Raw genomic sequence first — 20,533 nt, 5'->3', positions numbered from 1 at the left:
TCCCTACCTGTGGGAAACCCTCCCTAGTTACTGCACAGTCTCTCACTGCCTGGATGGCTTCAGCTTCGGCAAAACCACATCTGCGATCGGTGCCACCGACCCCCTCAAACACCTGGATGATGTGTTTTTAACAGCGGTGTCCCCGGTTCGACCGCGGCCCGGGCACACTTCAAAAACAGTTTCCTCTTCTGAATCCAAGGGACCTGTTTGCTAGAGCCCTCCATTCTATCCACAATCCAATCCCTGTTTCTCTATTGTATAATCTTCGACGTCGCAACCCCCTTATAACGATAGACCTCCACTAGTGTAGTCGCACCTCCTTTTACCAGTCCATGACGCTATATTATAACACGGCCATTTAAAGGACTCTGTAATCTCGTGTTGCTAACTATTATCAGCTATATTCGTGCATCTCTTTGTCTGTCGGTCCCCGTAGCGCATGTGTTGTTTAAGTAGCTCCGTGGTTCACCTGGTCCCACCCCTACGATGGGCACCCATCAGTAGGTAGACGGGACCAACCTATTATGTATAGGTGTATATATATATATATACAGGACTATAGCCTATAGACTCTGGCAGAGACGCCAGGGTGTGTGTATGTTCCTGTGTGCGCGTGTGTGTGGTCTTGGGTGTGTGAACGAGTGCATGCAATGAGTGAATGAGCGTGTGTTTGTGTGTGTGTGAGAGAGAGAGAGAGAGAGAGAGAGGGAGAGAGAGAGTGAGTGAGAGAGAGGGAAAGAGAGAGCGGGAGAGAGAGAAAGAGAGAGAGAGATTTAAAAAAAGTCGAGAGCAGTTGTGGCTTTATATGTTTAGCTTGCGTTTCTCTTGTCGGACTGTATAAACTTATATTGTACATACTATATCGTTCTTTAAAAAAAACGTAACAAAAAGAAAAACAAACAGGCCACGTGTGGTCCGCGTGTCCGTGGGGGTCCGCTCAGCGTTGGGGGGGGGGGGGGGGGGGGGGGGGCGCTGCTACGTGTGTGTGTGTGTGTGTGTGTGTGTGTGTGTGTGTGTGTGTGTGTGTGTGTGTGTGTGTGTGATGTGTGAGTCGGTGCTGGGTCAAGGCTCGTGCCTCGTCCTGGTTGTTGTCGTAGTCGCTCGCTCGGTGGAACAGCAGGAGCCCCACTTTGCCGCGCTGAACCCTATGCCTCTGGGTCTCTCCGGGTTCCTCCTGAAACAGGGTCTCAGGTACACACCAACCCCCCCCCCCCCCCCCCCCCCCCCCCCCCCCCCCCCCCCCCATCTCCCCGCCCGCGCTGCCGTCGCCATGGGAACGCATTCGAACGCGGAGGAAGGGGTGAGGTAGAGAGTAGCAGCCTTTGAGTGTCTAGCCGGCGACACAGCGGGGGGGTCGGCGAATTGCATTACACAAACTCTGCTAACGGGGCCTCAACTCTGGTTGTTGGGCGCCTTTGCGGTAATAAGCTGAGGAAGTGCGTCAGAGCCAGACGACCTACGCTCGTGAGTCGAACCAGGGTTGCGTAGTGGAGTCGGCCATGACTATACGGGACTCACAACCGACCTGCCTTCCCACAGCGGGTTTTGACTCCATTTTAGAATGCCTTTTAAAATGGCTGCCACGTCCAGGGTGAAACACCTTCTGCAGTGGAAGGCCTTAAAGGCTTCGTGATGCTTTGAGAGGCGGGAATGATGGCGTCGAAGGCTGCATGCGGTATGGATACGATAATCAGTTGTGGGGCGCCCGGATTATTTACTAAATCCTGTTATTTTTCATCGTGATGACTTGCAAACAGTAGGTGAGATTAGTGTTTAGAAAACTAACCAATGAATGAGGAGCACCAACAGCCCTGTTTGTTGGACCACTTGATCACAGTAAGGCATCGGTTAAGGCCTGACTCCCAATCCCTGACTTGTGTGTGATAGTACCAAGTATCCGTGTGTGTGTTTGTGTGTGTGTGTGTGTGTGTGTGTGTGTGTGTGTGTGTGTGTGTGTGTGTGTGTGTGTGTGTGTGTGTGTGTGTGTGTGTGTGTGTGTGTGTGTTCCTTCCTCTGTCCTTCCTTCAATGTCAATCAGATGTCTCAATGGTTAGTCTGAGTTTAGACAAAAATACAAACAGACAAAGATTAAGACCCCCCCCACCCTCCCACTCAACCTTGTGTGTGTGGACAGCACATCCTGTGGGCTCTGAGACCACCTTTTGTGAACCCCCCTCCCCCCCCCAAATAAAATCTCCTTCCCACATAAAGAAAATGGCCGCGCTGGGACTGCTACTGACTGAGACAGGAAGACAAATTCAAAAGGAGTCAGTGTGTTTTAAAACGGAAGAAAAAACAAAAGCAATGCTCCAGTGGACTTTCCCATGTGTTTCCACAGCAGGGTTTCGGGTGGACGATTAAGCCCCCCTCCCTCCCTCCCTCCCTCCCTCCCTACTCCACTTCCACACCCCCTTCCGACAGATTCCAATGAGTCGGTCTTGTAGTTCAGCGGGAACTGGTTTCGTCGTGGAGCGTCTCGGTGGATTCTCTCCACGCCTCCTGCTGTGGTTCATTAAGTTAAACTCGGCTTATCCCCTCCTCTTCTCCGTAAACGCTAAATTGGTCTCAGAGTTCTGCTGACATCATTTGGACTCTGTGTGCGTGTGACTATGGACAGCGGAGAGCTTGCATGCGCAGTTTGTGTTGCTGTGCTTTGATGTCCACGTATGGTAATCCCAGCCCTCTTTCTCTCTCGATATCGTATGTCCTTGCATGTTTACTTTACCACTTATTTTCCTTCCCGAGTTAATAATAAGAAAGTGAGTGCCGCTTCTATTCCCTCTTAAATAAAAAAAGATATGATATATATATATATATATATATATATATAAATATGAAAAGTATATAAAAAAAAAGGTAACTTTCCATTTGCTATGCCTGCAGGTCAAACTTTGGACAGTATAGGTAACCAAAGAAAGAAGTTTAAATCGGGTTGCGTAGGAAAAAAAATAGAAAAAAGGAAAAAATCGAACCGTAGGCAAAAAGGAAATTGAAAAATTGCTGTGTGCGTTTAGGAGGTTGAGGTACTGCCATCCATATGCCATGTAGATCTTTGATGTTTGCCAATATGTTACACAACATGTTCAGGTAACCGTTGGCCTTATAGATGTCCTCTACAGATAGAACATAGTGTGTACTTCAGAACAGCACAACGTAGCGCAACGTCTGTCTCGTGTCATACTGAAATATTCCTACCGTTATGTGTGTTGTGTCTTTTTGGCACTTTATCGTGTGACCTATGGGTGCATAGGTTAAATTTCTAATTACTTGGGTAATGTCATATATTTCTCTGTGAGTACAATTGCGAGGTACTGCTGCCTATGGATATAGATATGTACCTCTTCTAGCTCACCACATCCTTGGGTTACAAAACACCGGAGATATATAATAGAAGTATATGTTTTGAAATCCTGTATCAGATAAAAAGTTATATATATATATAAATATAAAAAACATATATCATATATGTGAAATTCATAATTTTATTTTGAATGTCACCAATCCTTGAGGCTCTACCTCAAATATTTGTATTTCTGTATAGAAATGCAATTGGATTATAGTATATAGAAATATTAGCCATCGATAAAAGATCACTATTATATCATGAAGTGTATAACCTATGAATCAATAAATAAATGTAATTGTTGTTCGTGTTTTTATTCGCGAATTTACACACAAGTGCCTGAAAACCACAAGGTGGCACTGTGGAAGAATCAGGAAATGATATTCCAACAATGATCTGTGGATGTCTGTCTGACACTCCATCATCCTGTCTTTCTATCTGCATCTCTGTGCTGCTGTCTGACTTTCTGTCCAACACTCTATCATCCTGTCCGTCTATTTGAATCTCTGCTTGTCTGTCTGCCTCTCTGTACCTCTCTATTCATCTCTGTCTCTCTGCCCCTCTGTCTACCACACTATGTATACCTGTCTGCCTCTCAGACTGTCTGCCATTCGGTCTGTCTGTCTGTTTGTCAGCCTGCATTAGATCTGTGTCGAAACCTCACCTTTAAAAGAGAGATGGAATTATTTGATGGCCTCAAAAGGCGATCTGGTCTGGGGATGCAACAGAAATGATTAGTGGCAAGTTCTCACTCGAGACTCTCGCACACACACACACACACACACACACACACACACACACACACACACACACACACACACACACACACACACACACACACACACACACACACACATATTACATGGGAGTGATGTTATATGCTGCTTCATGCATTACGCAACAATGCAGAAGTGTATGATACCATTGCAGAAACAGGTCACACAAACACTCACGCATGGTGTCGGCTACAGCCGGGGGGGGGGGGGGGGGGGGGGCTCAATTGGGGGAAAAGACCAATGGGATGTGAGCATGGTGAGAAAGCAGGACACGAACCCTGTCCTTATGTTGCACTCTCTCTCAGCGAGGATACAGTGAGGTCTCGTCCTGGTCGTTACCATCGCGTGCGTTCACTGTGTGGCCAATGTCGGGCACTCCGTGTCCCCTCCACAGCTGAAATAAAACATGATTCACCCAGCGCTACCCATGCTTCACTCAGAACCCCCAATGAGTGGTGGCAACAGAGCCGACCATGCTACACTGGCAACCCCCCCCCCCTGTGGTGCCTCCCCACACAGTGAGGGACAGAGAAGGGCTGTCCAAGGACGCACTGGGCCACCGACACCCACCGACACCCATCCAGAACCAGCCCTTCCCCAGAGGGCAGCCCCGGCGGCGAGGGGGGGAGCACAGGGGAGGCAAGCGGCGACCGACACGGGCGACCGTCTACAGCTAGCCTGCCCCCCCGGGGACCGGCCCACAGTTGCCCAGGCCCCGGGAGCACCTCCGGCAGCCAGGACTGCCGCCGCTGGGGAGTGTCCCCGAGGCGCAGTTTAGTCTTGGGGGGGGTTGGTGGAGCGTGTGTGGATGGTGGTTGGTTCAAGCTGCCTCACCTGGCCAGAGTCAGACTGATTGGACTCTGGGTGCCTGGGTGAGGCTGCGCATCTGTGGTGCGTTGAGTAATCAATGTGCACAGGTTAAACCTGCCCTCACCACACACACACACACACACACACACACACACACACACACACACACACACACACACACACACACACACTCTCAGGGAGAGATCTTGTACACGGCAGCATGCATCACCAGCTGCATGGATCACCATCTGCAGGCTTGACAATAAAGTGTCTTTCAACGCGTCGGCCTTCGAGGGGGTGTGGAGCCACAATGACGTTTACAGCCAGAGCGCCGTCCAGCACGGCCACTTGTATAGGTCTTATGATATAATAAAGTATCATTTATATACAGTGCGAGCGAAGAACAGCAGGGAATTGTGGGTTGTGAGTTTTTCTTTTATATTTATGCAAAAATGAATGAGGTCAAATAAACCGATTGCCATTTTCATCACATGTAATCTTAAACGATATTCTGGCTTCTGCACTTATGCTTTGAGTCCTAAGCGGTGCATATGGGTGAATAAACCCTTGAATTGGTGTGTGTGCTGCATAATTACTTCATTCCTTTAAAGGAGAAGGAGGAAGGGTGATTTTTATAAATCTTGGTGACCGACTGCACATTACTTGGCTGTTATCCAGTCTCAGACTGGAGATCAGAAGCCATTCCTGCACTGGCCACCTTTGTCTAGAGACAGCGGTCATTCCAACCTGTTACACAATATCTCCTACTTCCATTATTACAACCTAGCATTACATCGGTCAAAGAGGTAACTGTAAAACCAAAAGAGCTATACTTCATCTCACATTTTACAATTTCCATTAGAAGAGCTTCAACTGCCAAATTGCCATGAGGGGGGGAAAAGCCATTGCTCTATGGCGAGAATCTAAAATACTACAGGCCTTGTTTTAACCTTCTGGTTGTGGGAGTTCCAAAATAAGAGAGGTCTTATCTCTCCAAAAATGGAAGACGTGGGTGCACAAAACAGATGAGATGAAAGATGGGTGAAAACAATCATAAAATTGGGCACTGAACCAAGAAATCATCGAGTGTCAGAATTCAAATAAAGATGAACGTAGGGGTGTGGTGAGGCTGTTGCATTTCCGATGTTTACGACCATGGACACGGAAATACAGGCAGAGATGGTGACTCTGTGATGTAGGGCATGTACCCGCATTAAAACTTAAAGTTTCACAGCGGGGATCCAATACCGATGTCGCCGGCACCACTACACAAACTCTGACTCCCACGGGCACTGCTGTGTTGTGGTGTGCTCCATAACCAAAGGTCAAAGGTCAATAGTGAGTGAAGTACGGTGAAGGGGAGCGGATGGGGGAGCTGTGAGATGCGTTAATTAACAAGCACACAATGCTTGTTAATTAACGCTCATTACCGTGAGTATGTTTGACGTTGTGTGAGACAGGTTGTTCTCACGGCTGCATGGAGAAATGTTTATGATCAGTGCAAGGATTCTATATAATTATGTCAGTAGACGTTTAAATTAACAAATCATAGGGCCAGGTGACCGGGTCATTAATGAGATGATTAAAAAATTCATCTCTCCTTTGTTTTGATTCAGGTTGATATGAATGCTCCTCGTTGAGGTTGATTCGTTACTTAGCAACAACTCAACGACGAATTAGCAACAAAACAACTCTTTCAGCAGTTCTCAGAGTTATGAAATGGATCGGGAAGATGGAGCAAATACTGATATAAACGACAAAGAACATCTTTATGCATACCCCATATTAACTTGGATTGTTTCTGGAAGTACCAATGGTGTCCCACAGGACGTTTATAAAAAGACGCTTATAGTTGCTACGGTCCTCAGAGAAACGGCTATTGTGAAATTGCCCATCATTTACCCAGCGTTAAAAGCACTTTACGAACTGAGGGACGTGTGTTTAAGTGCAGGCGATAGCTCCTGTTAACTCTGTACTCCACCCACTCTCTGACCACGAGGAAGCGTTCCCCCAGCGAGCTCAAGTGTTCCAGTCAGCCATCTTGACCCCGACCACCCCGGTGGCGTCTTATCGACAGAACCGCCGTGTGTTTTTTCTTGTATACGTGTTTGTTTTGTGAGGGTGGAGGAGGCTGAACTGTGTCCTTAGATGGCCGTACACTTTCACCAAATCACCACAGACATTTAGCAACCTCCACCGTACCGAATGCAGCTCAGGCAGATCAGCAACCCTGGGTAGTTCCACTCCACGTCGAGTAGCTCGCTACGCCTATGCCCACTGGATAGCTCCACCCCCTGGGTAGCTCCTCCCACTGGGCAGCTCCTCCCCCTGGGTAGCCCCACCCCCTTGGTAGCTCCACCTGCTGGGTGACCTCACTTCCTGGGTAGCCCCTAATCAGATGCCTGGGCCACCTGAAGCTGGTTAGCCTTATGACACCAGACAGACCAAAGACACAGTGGAAGCATGCTGGTGAAGTATGTTTTGGACATGTAACATAAACATGCACCTATATAAATGAATATAGATAGGCCTTTATCAAACATGTTCAGTTGAGGGCAACTGAGGTGTCCAGTGCTCATAGGCTCTGTTACATTAACTAGCTCGCATTTCACAAGAGTGTTCCCACAAGAGCCACAGCTAAAAGTATTCGCATACTTGGGTCTAGACTCTCTCTCATTATATCTTTATGCTTAAGGGTTGTTGAATTTTTGAAAAAACGATGTTTAATGGTTGACTCAATTCAATCAAACACGAAATGGGAAAGTGATATCAGTTTTGATGAGAGGGAGGTCATGCTGGAGCAATTTTGCAAACAACGGCAATTACTGCTCATAAAACAATCTGGTGTTGTCAAATACTCTTCCAGAGGAATAACTGCGATACATCAAGTCATCTTTAAGCCTTCCTCATGAGACTATTCTGAAGAAAAACTGGCGGCAAAAATAATGGTGAGTGCATATTTTTTTACTTCTACATTAGACATTGACGATTTGTAAGACATAAACAGAAGAAAAAAACAAACTAATGAGCATGCAGGAATATTGTCTTGTAGTCAAGAACTGAAAAAGGAGTATTTGTACTCTCGTTGCTGGATTTTGGGGATCTTGCCATCCTGGCCTAGAATTCGTTTATTGTGTTTAAGATTGGGGATTCAGATTGGCCGTGCGAGCGTCTGGCAGGCAAACCCTGCGTCTCTCGGAAAGCGACGGATCACTATCTTTGTTTGTCTATGCACTGTTTGATTCCCATTTTCAAACGCATCCCCTATATCTGTCTTGTGAGGTTATTAAAGTAGGTAAACTACACTTTGAATATGGCCCAAACTTTACGTGCGATAAACGGTTTGTAAACATGGTCAAGGTCAAAATGGGCCTCACAATGACATTGCTGGTGTATCCCCCAAATGTTGTCTCCTAATGCAAACAATCATGTATATGCATACTAGGGAGGTCGAATTCTAGCTGAAAAGTGATCCACAGTGATGAAAAACTATTTTGATCCTCTGTGGTATTGCCCGTTCGGGCTAGTTATGACTCGGAGAGCGGTATATGTTCAGCACGTGGTTTAATCTAACAGAGACACATGGTAAACAAGCTTGCGTTCTGGAGGTGGTTCATCAAGTATCTCTCGAACACATGTAAACAAACAGTTGTAATGGGAGTGGGCGGAATGGTAAATAAGCTACGGCTACATGTTCTAAATTACCCGGGTAAACCTTTGGTCTGTCTAGGCTTAAGCGGAAATGGCAAAGTGGCCATGTTTGAAGTCTTTAACTTATCTACAAAATTATTAAAACCTTATATGGTGTTTTCCATTTTGTGATGAAGAAACAATTCATAACTATGGTTAGCTTGAAACATGTCAAACAACAGAAATAGCATAGACTAAAATAATTGACAGTCTACAGTCTACCTGTATGTGTGGCTGAGCAAGTGGCCTAACCTCTAGCTCATCATTAATGTCATGGATGAAAGAATCTGCTTCATGACCGAGTAGTAGTAATAGTACCTTGATTATTTGGAGTTAGAACTGCACAAGGTTTTGAAACTTAACCAAGTAGCTGCAGTACAAATGGTACATATACGTTTGAATACAAGTAGCTGCTGCTTTAAAAAGTATTACAGTGGGCACATTTTTCAAAGCTAAATGGAATGTTTTTAAAAAGCAAATTCCAATGACTTGTCTCGTTTGACTGTCCTCATACACTAAATTTCCACATCTGTCTTAACAATATATCCATGAACAAATATGCGCAACTGAATACAGTTGAATACAAATATTAACGTCTGTCTAATACACCAAATAGACACGACTGTCTTAATTCAACAAATATACACGATTGTTCTAATACACCAAATATACACGACTGTCTTAATACACCAAATATACACGACTGTCTATTTTCAGTTCTTTTATCTTTTATACAAATGAGTCCTTGACTCTATAATTGAATCCCCTGCTGTTATTCTTGATGAGCTCAGTGCCTCAACTACACCCAAGAGACCACATCCTCCTCACATTCTCATACATATCTCTCTAGGTCTGCATGTGGATTTGGGAAGTTCAGTTGAAACTAGGACAAGAATTCCTGTTCTAGGAATTTCATCAGCGAGCCGAAAAGACCCATTTCAGATTAATGGGAAATATAATGTGATGCCGGCTGTAGAAGCCAATAACTTGCTTTTTGAAAACATTCGTTTTTTCGGTCAACTGCAATCTCAAAAGAAGGGCATTATTTTCATTCCATAGGGGAGAGGAATAGCTATTGTGATTGACAGGCCCCTCATAAATGCACTTTGGATGTAGATTGTTTTTAACATGGGAGGAGGGGGGGAGGGGGTTGTGATTCTACAATGAATTCGAAACGGTCAGACTGCCCAGTTTTGTATCAGCCACTGAAGAGTTTGTTATTAATAGCGTTGGTTAAAATGATAGCGAGGCAATTTATTTTTAGATTGCAATGTGTTTTTATGGCTGTTGAATGGCTCACTAGCTTAAGAACTGGCCCTGCGCTCCAGATTAGGAACAAACAGCTCAAAGGCACCCGTTCTCTATTCATTTCTACGCAGCAATAAAATGTTCAATTAAGGATAAATGGAGCTATTTCCTAATTGGGAAATTGATTGAGACTTGTCTAAGGATGCACAGGCTGCTCTCCTCTCCAGCCTCTCTGACGTGTGTAAGGACCAGGATTGATACGACCTCTCTTTCATTCCGCTTCACTCGCTTGGCACTAAATGGCACATTGTCACTTCTCTGCTTTCAGCAAACAGTGAAAGAACGTATTGATGGTGGTTGTAAAAAGAAAAACAAAATGGACTATCAGCCCAGTTAATACTGTGTGTGTGTTGCAGACTAAATTCATGTAGTTAATTGTGATGTCGTGAAAAAACTGTATAACTATGTCATGGTGTGCACTGGCCTGTTGTCTTAATCTGGTTTTAGCTTAGAATAGTAGCATTGCACTCCTATGCTACTTGGAAAATGGGCTTCTGGCTAAGTGAGTTGCAAACTAGCCCTTAATATCGGGAATCACAGACATGACAATTATATTCTGCAATTAGTGATTGTGTGTCTGTGCACATGCGAGTGCGTGTGTGGTCACTGTCATCACTGGGGGAAGATTTTTTATCATAATTAATGGACAGTCACACTGATGGATTTGCCGAATAATTGTTAGGAAGACATTTTGGAAACTAATTAGTAAGGATGAGGTCATCACTTCACTGTGTGCTGCGCTCTGTTAACCACACGGTAGAGAACGAGTTGAAACCAAATCATCTCGCCGTTGATATCACTTCTTGTGCCTCCAACAATTACCTTCCTTTGCTTTGTTTAATTACTTAGAGCAGATATAGAGATGAGGAAGATAGATAAGAAAGATGGATTGATGGATGGATAAGAGTTTTAGACCCAAGATGCTGTCTGTGTTCCTGTCACAGCAGGTAAATGGGCCTTGGTGGTGATCCACCCATGGCAATTTACAGCAATAACAGCCCATATCAAATCCCTTTATGTCACTTAATGTACGCACTTGTATGTTGCAATAAAAAATAGTACTTAGCATTGTTTAGCATCTCATCCTAGCTATCTTTGTTGTGCATGGGGAATGGGTCAACCCAGCTATTGTTCATTATTGTTACTTGGTTCTATGAACATCCTTACTGTACCGACAGTGATATATAGTTGTTTCTCTTTCTTCTGACTAAATAAACTTATTGCAAGACGCTTTGGATAAAAGCATCTGCTAAATGCTCTGAATGTAATCATAATAATAATCAATGAAATTTATATTGCGCTTAATATGGTACTCTAAGACGCTTTACATATTGCCCTATCAAAACTATGTAACAGACATATAATAAAACAGACTAAAAGAAAGATTAAAAGAAAAACAGAGATTAAACATGAAGAATGAGGTTAAACGTAAATAAGAATAAGAATAAGAATAATAAGAATAAGGATAACAAATTAATAACACCTATATGCACCTATAATGTAATGTCCAATACGTTCATCTCGTGTGTCTATCGTGCATCAGAGCCTCAATGCTGAAGAACAGAGAGCCACATGGCGATGACCACTTCCCCTACGTGACCCCCCATGAAAGCAGCCGACTCAAAAGAAGGACGCGATCACACAGAAATATTGAACCACGCTGGCACGACTTCTTCGGGACGACTCGAGTCCCACGCTATCTACTGAACGCCTGCGTTATTGAATTAACTCGCCGATTGATAACCCCTCCTCTATCTGACCCCCCCCCCCCCCACCTTGCCCCCCCCCCCAGCGCGGGCGAGATCAACGCACGTTCCTCATCTCATGTTTGTTTGTGTTCAACGCCAACGCTGCCCGCCACATTGTAAGCGGCCAGCGTACAGTCGTGTTCCCTAACCCCGCTTTTGCTGTCGCTGATTGAACAAGCATATGAAACGTTTGTATGCGAGGACACAGAGAACACAGAGGGGCATGTTGCGGGGAGGCGGTCGACAGCATCTGTCCGCCGCGGTGATGGGGCCCGGTTTCGGCTCTATCCCCACTCCAGACGGGCGCCTCCCGCTCCTCCGTGGGCCTCTGTCGCCGGAACACTGGAATAACAAGTGATTCTGGGCCGCGTTCCAACCGACGCGCGCGGGCTTCCCGGACGGGCCTCGCCAGGAGGCCAGCGCAGGCTCGGTATCAGCGGTGTGAGCAGGGAGGCTAAAGAGGCTGTAAGCCCGGGCGCCAGCCGTCACGGCGCCTGTGTGCTTAACGACGGCACGAAACCAATCGCTTTGTCACACCGGATCATTGGGTTTGTGCGTCGTATTGTGGAAGTCCCTCGGACGTTGTGTGTGTGTGTTCCTGGCGAGAGGAATGCAGCCGTTTAGCCTGTTGTAGGGTTATGGTTATTGACGCGCTGAGCGCATCCGGTTGCATAAGTTTGAGGTAACAGCTGGAATGGCTAACCCGGGGGCAATGAAAGGCTGTACCGATCACAGTACATGAAGATGTACCGATGGAGGGAATCCATTTAAGATTGTGATTTCTCTGAACGCCGCACGACCGCTAGTGATGTATACGTCTGCAGCGCGCTGATCATTTGTCAGAATTCTCAATAATTCCCTTGATTCTAATTAAAAGCGTTCCCTAATGAGATACAAGCTATTGCTTTCACACGGTTGCCAAGGTGATGATGAGTAGTTTCCTCCTCTCCTTATTACAGTGAAGAATCCCTCAACACGTATATTTGTAACCATGTTTACGACTTGCTTGTCTATGCCCAGTATCCCCGTATAAAGTGTCCCCCACAGATCCCTCTCTCCCCCTTCCCTCCCCCATACCGCTCTCCCCCCTCTCACAACAGCCATCTTCTGCGTAAGCCACAGAGTCCTATAAACGGGAAGGAGTTCACACACACACACACGGGTTCAAGCACTGCGTCTGTGGCATAGCTCTCCCGCCTCCATAAATGTCGATATGGCGTATAAAAAATAAATAAGTGGCCTTGACTGCAGCGCCGTAAATATAATGTGGTGTGTGTGCGTACCTGTGCCAGGTGTGATGGAGTGTGCCATTACCCCAGGCTTCCGGAGCCAACTTCAGACAGCCAGCCCCCTCACTCCCTCACCTCCTCCCCACTACCTCACCCCCTCCCCACCCCTCCTCCCCCACCTCTGCAGCTCCAGCTTCCACCACAGCCCCTACCCCCCTCCTCCCTCCTCCTCACCCCTCCCTCCCCACCCCCCTCCTCCCCCCTCCACCCAAACCTCTGCAACTGGCAGCTCCGTCTCCGCCTTCCACCACAGCCCCCACCGTGTTGGGGGAGAGAGGCAGGGTGGCCCCTGCCTCCTTCGCCCACCAGAAGCCCCTTACACATCTGAGCGCTAACTAGAAACTTAAACTAAGTGGTAGCAGGGGGGTGGAGTCTGATTAGCACAGCCCTCAAGGCCGTAGTGCGCCTGCTGCTTTTGTACTATACATGAACGCACACAATCACCTTGTAGAGTGAGGTCATATATTCAGTGTGAACAACGTTCACGCTGAATAGGTGATCCGATTTGCCACCATCTCCTGTCGGGGGGGGGGGGTGGGTGGGTGGGTGGGTGGGGGTGTGTGTGTGTGTGTACTCATAATAAGAATCCAGTGCTCTGTACTCATTATTGATTTATTCACTCGGAGATTGTTTGATATGTTTTCGGCCCTTGATGGAAACACTTGCGCTTCATGTGCTCATCAGCTTAACAAGCCTCAGGGTTGGGTTCACGTTTGTTTCATATCTGGCCCCAGAACCACAATGTTAAAAGACGTACGTTCAGGACAGACCGTTCAGGACAAAGAACAAAGTTTAATGAACACAGAAACACGATAAAAGAGGCAAGAGGACCGGCCTAGGCCGGTGAATAACATGATTAATTAATGCTTCATGAACTGTGCTGAATGTTTCTGTATCGTTGGGGTTGTTATTGAGTTAATTGCTTTGAATAAACTTTACAGTTAACTTGCGTACCGTCTAGCATTTGCACCTTTCAAACGATGCGCCGCCAAGTCTCCTCGTCTGACCTCAAGTTATACGGTGATTCAATACGACAGGGCAGCGTGACGTCCCAGCATGCACCTCTGACCACACCTGTTCACTGTGTGGATGCGTGATGGATGAGTGGGAGCACAAAACACAATTTGGCCGACGTAAAGGCTTTGCCCGATCGCACGATGGAGAAGCCTTCAGACTTGAGGACAATGCTGTTGGGGAACTATAATCGCGAGAGAGTCTGCAAAGCCGCTCAATGGAACAAAACAGTTTGCACAAAGTTCCCATCATTGATTTTTTGAAGGGTGATAAACGTTTCCGATCTGTTAGTCTGGTGGACCATTTGTATGTGTACTTTCTTTCACCCAGCGTGGGTTTCTACACAGTGGCATCCTCATGGAAACCAGGACTCAGCCCGCCGTTCACTGATGATCCCCTCAGTGGAGGTCATGGATACACTGGAAAATGAATGTGAGCATATTTTAACACCTCACCCGTTAGCGTTATAATGGCTGACCGACACATTTCGATGAATGGCTCAGAAATGTCTCTGTGCCTTTGCCCTCAGCAGTCACTCGGAAGGACGACGGGTTTGCTGTAGTCCTGGTCAATGGGATCATTTGGAAATAAATGGTCTTGCTTCCATTTCATAATTGAAGCCAATTTAATGAAAAGCTCATATTTTCAGCCATTGTAGAAAAGGAGATTGGAAAAAAAAGATAAAAAGGAAAGAATCCTAATTCTTCTGTTTCCCGTTCTTGCCATTAGAGTAAATTTGACTCAAACAGAAGGCTTACACCTGTGGTGTCTAGTGTTTGCATTGACAGGGGAAGGGGACGCTATATATTATCACCTTGGCCTTGAAAAACAGCCCGTATCTCATGATTTAGGCATGTTTCAATCGAAGCAAGGGGATTACTGCTCATTATGGTTCTGTCAGGAATCACTCCATAGATGGAACCATTTATTTCATGTATTGTTACTACACTTTAGTTTGGCGGTACGGTTCGGGTGCTAGGATATTAAAGTACGACTCGGATGTCAGACACAGAATGCCAACACATCACACCAGGGAGCACTATACATGTACCCCCTCTGACGTACCTCATGGGGAACATCTGAGGTACCCCCATGGGGGTCCATCAGATCTCTCCTGCCCTTGTGTAGGCTACATACGATACAGAGCGGAACCAAAGCGGGTGGAGGCTGGGGTGTTGGTGGGGGTGTTCTGCTCGGTACAGTTGACTTCGCAGAGTGTGTGTTTGAGATGGAAGGTCTTCGTTGGACGGCCTTTCAGTGTGCCTGCATCTGATTGGACGGCGTGAGCCGTCAGAGGACAGGCAGCGAATGACTAGAGTGTCCCGCATTTTTACAACACTTAGAGACACCTAAAACAGGTAAAGCGTTTGTATCATCATAATGATCATCCTCGTTATCACCACAGCTTTTTCCCTCCATTTAGTCTGTCCTTAAGCCGAGGTGGATGTAGCTCTACATCTTGAAATGAATGAATGAATGATCTTTATTGTCAATGTACAAGTACAGCGAAATTTGGGTGCTTAAAAAGACAGGACTAGGAACAAATATAAACAATATATACATTATGATTAAAAGCTAAACCTATTCTGTACACAATTGATAAATAAACTATAGGCTACTGTTGCTTTCTAAGCTAACAACCATTTTGTAGGCATAAAAACTAACGTAATACCCATTTAATATAAATAAAACTAAAAACTGAGTTGAAGTGCAGGTGAATGCCTTGTAAACAGGATACCCAATATTATATGTGTGGATGTATATGTAGATATAGTGGTGGTAGGGTGATAATGCTCCTCAGGTTTCTTTGCGTGGTCTGTTTTATATTTTATCTTCAAGTCAACCTGAGCTTATGATGGCGTCCCGGCCAGCGTCCAAGCCAACACAAAGGTCAGACAGATTACCAGACTAATGCCACGCTGTCAGCCCCTTCGTTTCCCCTATCACCAGCCGGTACTCGGATCATTTTGGAGATCCAAAGGCCGTTATCAGCATGTGCAGACCAAAACGCCTCTGGACTCAATTGGACAGACCTCCAACCAATCAGTTTTACACAAATGTGTGCCACATCAGAAGCACCTACATGGTTTTGTAATACATTCACCCAATACACACACACACACACACACACACACACACACACACACACACACACACACACACACACACACACACACACACACACACACACACACACTTCTCCTGAATGACCACACAGTCATACACAACAGTGAACCTTGTGGACGGCCAATCGATGACCACTAAAGAGTCTCAAGTGGTCTCAAGGTCAATCGCGACATAAGCACTATTGACCTGTTTGCTGTTTGTGTAATTGAGAGTAAGAGTATTCACGAAAAAAAAAAAAAAGCCCTATTAATGCATTATGACTGGCAAGTAAACAAAGTGGCCCTTCCAAAATTTTGGCCTCCGGCGTTTCCATCAATAAGTCATGAGAAATGGCTATCAATGCACTGTTTGATAGCTTTGGGGCAAACACTGGCTGTCAGGTTTGAAGAAAAGCAGCTCTCTGTGAGGAAGGGGTGAAAAAGGAGTCTCTCTCTCTCTCTCTCTCTCTCTCGCACTCTACTTCCACCTCTGAGTCAGTTTGGAGGCCACGCTCTGTGTAAAATATATATTTTTTATTACTTACCGCCCATGACTTCGACACCATCCTCGGTTTGCTTCCAGTAATCACAGCTCTATTTATTTTGCCTATTAGTCTCTATTTGTGTAACACATTTTAAAAGCACTTCATATAGCCCCATTTCATGATTCCCGCGCTTGGGATGATGATGGTTATGATGGTGATTACATCGCGGCGTGTGGGAACACGAGGTGATGCTATCACACTTCTCACTCTTGGCTAATGGCCACTTGTGTTGTGTGTCAGTGCTCTCCTCGTGAAGAGTCTACCGTCGCCCTGGGTGTCTGACCCCCTGAATTAACAGAGTCATCAGACCATTATCTACGCTCCAGGGCTCACACTTCCTCTGATTCGCTCACTTGTCTGCTCAGAGCCTAATGATCAGTTCAGAGAGAAACGCCGGTGATTGGGAACTTTTAAGCACATTTCCTGAGTGCCGTTTGTGAAAGCGGCTGTGATGCTGGTCATTTATTTCGGGGATTAGATTAGACCTTTGCTGCTTATCGTTGTTATTAGACGTGATGAATGTAATGGATCTCACCTGTGTTTTCAATGATATGTTTAGCGATGCGCTATTAAATACCAATCAAGATCAGACACAATCCGAGTAACCTTTTATTAACCCCAGCTTTAGTCTCCATATCTCTTCCTGCCTTTTGACCTCTGTTGACCCCTGAATGATTTTCTAGAGGCGTGCATCTACCAGATAATGAAGCTCATTCAAGCAATGGACACAATGGAAGCAGCCTCCTTTAATGCTGCTTCTGGTTTTAAATGTTAATGTTATGATCCCATAGGTATCATAAACCTTCCCAACAAAGTCATTGAATGTAATTAAAAGCGATCACTTGTTGGGTTAAGTTTTGAAAGATCGTGTTGTATTTTAATGCTGTGCTATGGAGATGGAGGCTATTGATGCTACTACCTTCGGTTGTGTTTTTCGTACCTATATATTTTTAGCCAACAGGTGAGCTTAGTCAAATTCATGAAGCTCTTCTCGATGAAACATACCAGGTAACCCTGAAATACAAATACCAAAAATATTATGTCTAAGTGCCAACTTAGATCTATCCGCTAACAATTTGTGGCTCTTATATAGCTGTCTGCTAACTTTGAGGTTATTTTGGAGCACACTTCACATTCAGGTATTCTGTGTTCATTCTTGCATTGCTGGAAACAACTACATTTATTATGTATTTGATATTTGACAAAAGTCAAATCTTCTCATCTCCTGGTTTTTATCTTGGCATCTGCAGGGTTTCAGAAAAACAAGTTTTTTTGCAACCGTGTTGTGTGTGTGTTTGTTTATATAGATGGCAGTAAAGATTTGTATTCATGAGTTTAAACTCACTGGCTTTTTGTGAATCATTCAATAGGATGAGAAAAAAGGGATCCCTTTTGTAAGGAAGGTCCCTTGAAGACAATTATTTTTGTTGGATTGTATGAACTCTTCTGGATTTATGTTTGAAACTTTCCATTAAGAGTATTTTGGGCTTCAATATGTGGATGAATTAAGGTTTAAAGCTTCATTCTGGACATTTGGTAGGTTAGGATCTGTGAACTTGTTTGTCTCTGTATTCACTGGACTACCATTCATTGTAATATGAAAGTTTTGTCTATTTATAATCTATTGGTGGTTCTTTGATTGATTTTTAATTACCAGAATCTTTTAATTTGGAATTGAAAGTGCTATGCTATTTACTCAACAATTAAATTGAAGTAGAACATCAATTTCAGATAAGTGATTGTGGAAATGTGGGTGTTGCAGTTCATAGAGATAAGTACACACACAAGACGTGGAATCACTTTTAAAACTGAACAAGGAAATGACAGATTAGTTAGTTTGACCTAAATCCTTTTTCTCTTTTTCTCTTTCAATAGTTTGGGAAATCTGGCTTCACAGGCCAGACCAAGCCAAAAGCAATGATTTTAGACTCATTGTCTAGTTTATCCTGAAAGTATTTAATCTTATTTCATTGTACAAAAAGTAAATGCAAAGCACTTCAAGCTGAGAATGGAGTTAAAAAGTGTGCTATAGAAATGGGTGTCGTATTGTGGTCATATGATAATATTACCACCATGTTATTCCATTATGCTGGGAATTAACCAATTAATTAACCCATGCGTAGGTTAACCCTTACATAAATAGTGAGTGACTGAATCCTGAGATAATCTTCCCTATTCTTTTTGCAATTAATAATGCTTTCCATGAAGAAATGAACCACGCGTGTGACTGTTGCTCATTGTGATATATTAACTGACACACGGGCCATATTTTCATTAATTAAACATGTCTGTGTGATAAGTCCTTCTGCGAGAGAGGTCCTTCTAACCCCAGACCATGGGCGTCGACAATATATTTTTGTCACATAATTTAATTAGAAAATGATAAATGCCCGGCAGAGTGTCTAAGCATCTGCCAAAGGTCATGGGTGGCCTACTTCTTGGCTTATTACAAAACACGTTTTAATTCAGCAGACATTTCTAAGGGCTATATCGGGATGTTCGGTTTAGCACAGATTGCCCACGGTCTTTCATATGCTTAAGCTTAGTTCATGGAGATGAATGAAGAACTAGTCAATAACGACACTTTCCTGATGAAGTTGTCCAAATAGGTTGTTTTTATGTCGATGTCTCAATACAGTGACCGCTGGTGACCGACGGCATGTTTCTAATGAGTTGTGTTTGTTTGACTTCAAGCTGGTTCTTTCTTTTCGCAGTGCAATCATGAAATTGCCAACAGTAGTCGGTCACCACCAAAACATTTTTACAAATTCTGGCTTCCACTTCCCTTGCAGAAGGGTTCATCATTTAAAACCATTTTGATATAATATGATAACTTTCTGTCATAACAGTTTAGGTAAAATCATGAATAGATGTTTAATGATAATCATTAGGATTCTGCACAAGGCTCGTGAGAATGGGGGAGAATCTCGCAGCCCGACCATGAATCAGATGGTTCCTCTGGCTGCCCGAGGGATCCACAGAATACCTAACACTGTATCGGATCCCTTTGACCAGGAACCAGTCTCTGGGTCACAGCAATCTCTCTCTGTCTCTGTCTCTGTCTCTGTCTCATTCTCTGAACATTTTACAGGCTCTCATCGCTCTTCTCCCACCAACCTTCTGAACATCAGAGTCCCCAGAAAGGAAGGAGTATGATAGGGGGAGTGCTGACGGGGGTATTGCCAAACTTGGTTCTAACACTGAAATCCTGCAACTTGGAGAGACAGAAGTTCTGTGGAAATGCAATAGCAGATAGTAACAGTGATGGAGTTGATATTCTGCCGTTTTGTCCTACACTAAACTTTTCATACTGATTATAGTTGCATCAATTTCCTTTTCGATTTCCTTTTCATAATAAATGCATGTTTATGTTTGCATTTGGGATGAGATGTTTTCTTATGAACGCATTCAGTAAATACTTTCCAGAGCAGTTGATCTTGTAGTTTGAACTGTTAATCCAATTAACGCTTACTTGTCAAAACATTTGGCTAATTAACTCTGTATTCCTGCATTAATGAGACCATATATAGCCAATGTGGGCAAGATCATTTTGTTATAAATGCATTCTACAGATTTATTGAAGGCCTACAGTAAATAACTTCCAGTAGTTTGGGCTGTTAATCCTGTTTACTTTTACTAACCAAACGTCTAATTATCTCCATATACCTGCACTAATGAGACCCTAATGGAACATTTGAAAGTTTACAAATGTTAACTGCAAATTAAGGTCTCTCACTCTATCCCTTTTCTTTCTTCTTTTGTTCCTTTGGTTCTTTCTTTATTTCTCTCGCTCTTTCTATTCTTTCGTTTTTTGCTTCTTTCTCCTTTCTTTTCCTTACTCTCTCTCCTTCTCTCTCTCTTTCGCTCTCCGTCAAACCACATAAAGGGGATAAAGTTGTGTGGGA

At 44.5% G+C, this 20,533-nt stretch overlaps 1 long non-coding RNA gene across 1 annotated transcript; it reads left to right on the top strand.

Annotated features, from left to right (window-relative positions):
* The first annotated feature begins 7,339 nt into the window (after positions 1–7,339).
* LOC132471519 (uncharacterized) lies at positions 7,340–20,163 on the top strand. Its single transcript, XR_009528853.1, has 3 exons — positions 7,340–7,403; positions 7,796–7,877; positions 19,720–20,163. It is a non-coding gene; the product is annotated as an uncharacterized LOC132471519 (long non-coding RNA).
* Positions 20,164–20,533: the final 370 nt, after the last annotated feature.

Source organism: Gadus macrocephalus, chromosome 14 (genome assembly GCF_031168955.1).
Source record: "Gadus macrocephalus chromosome 14, ASM3116895v1".
Lineage (NCBI taxonomy): Eukaryota > Metazoa > Chordata > Actinopteri > Gadiformes > Gadidae > Gadus > Gadus macrocephalus.
Note: the sequence above shows the minus strand (reverse complement) of the source record. Positions and strands in the feature narration are given on the sequence as shown.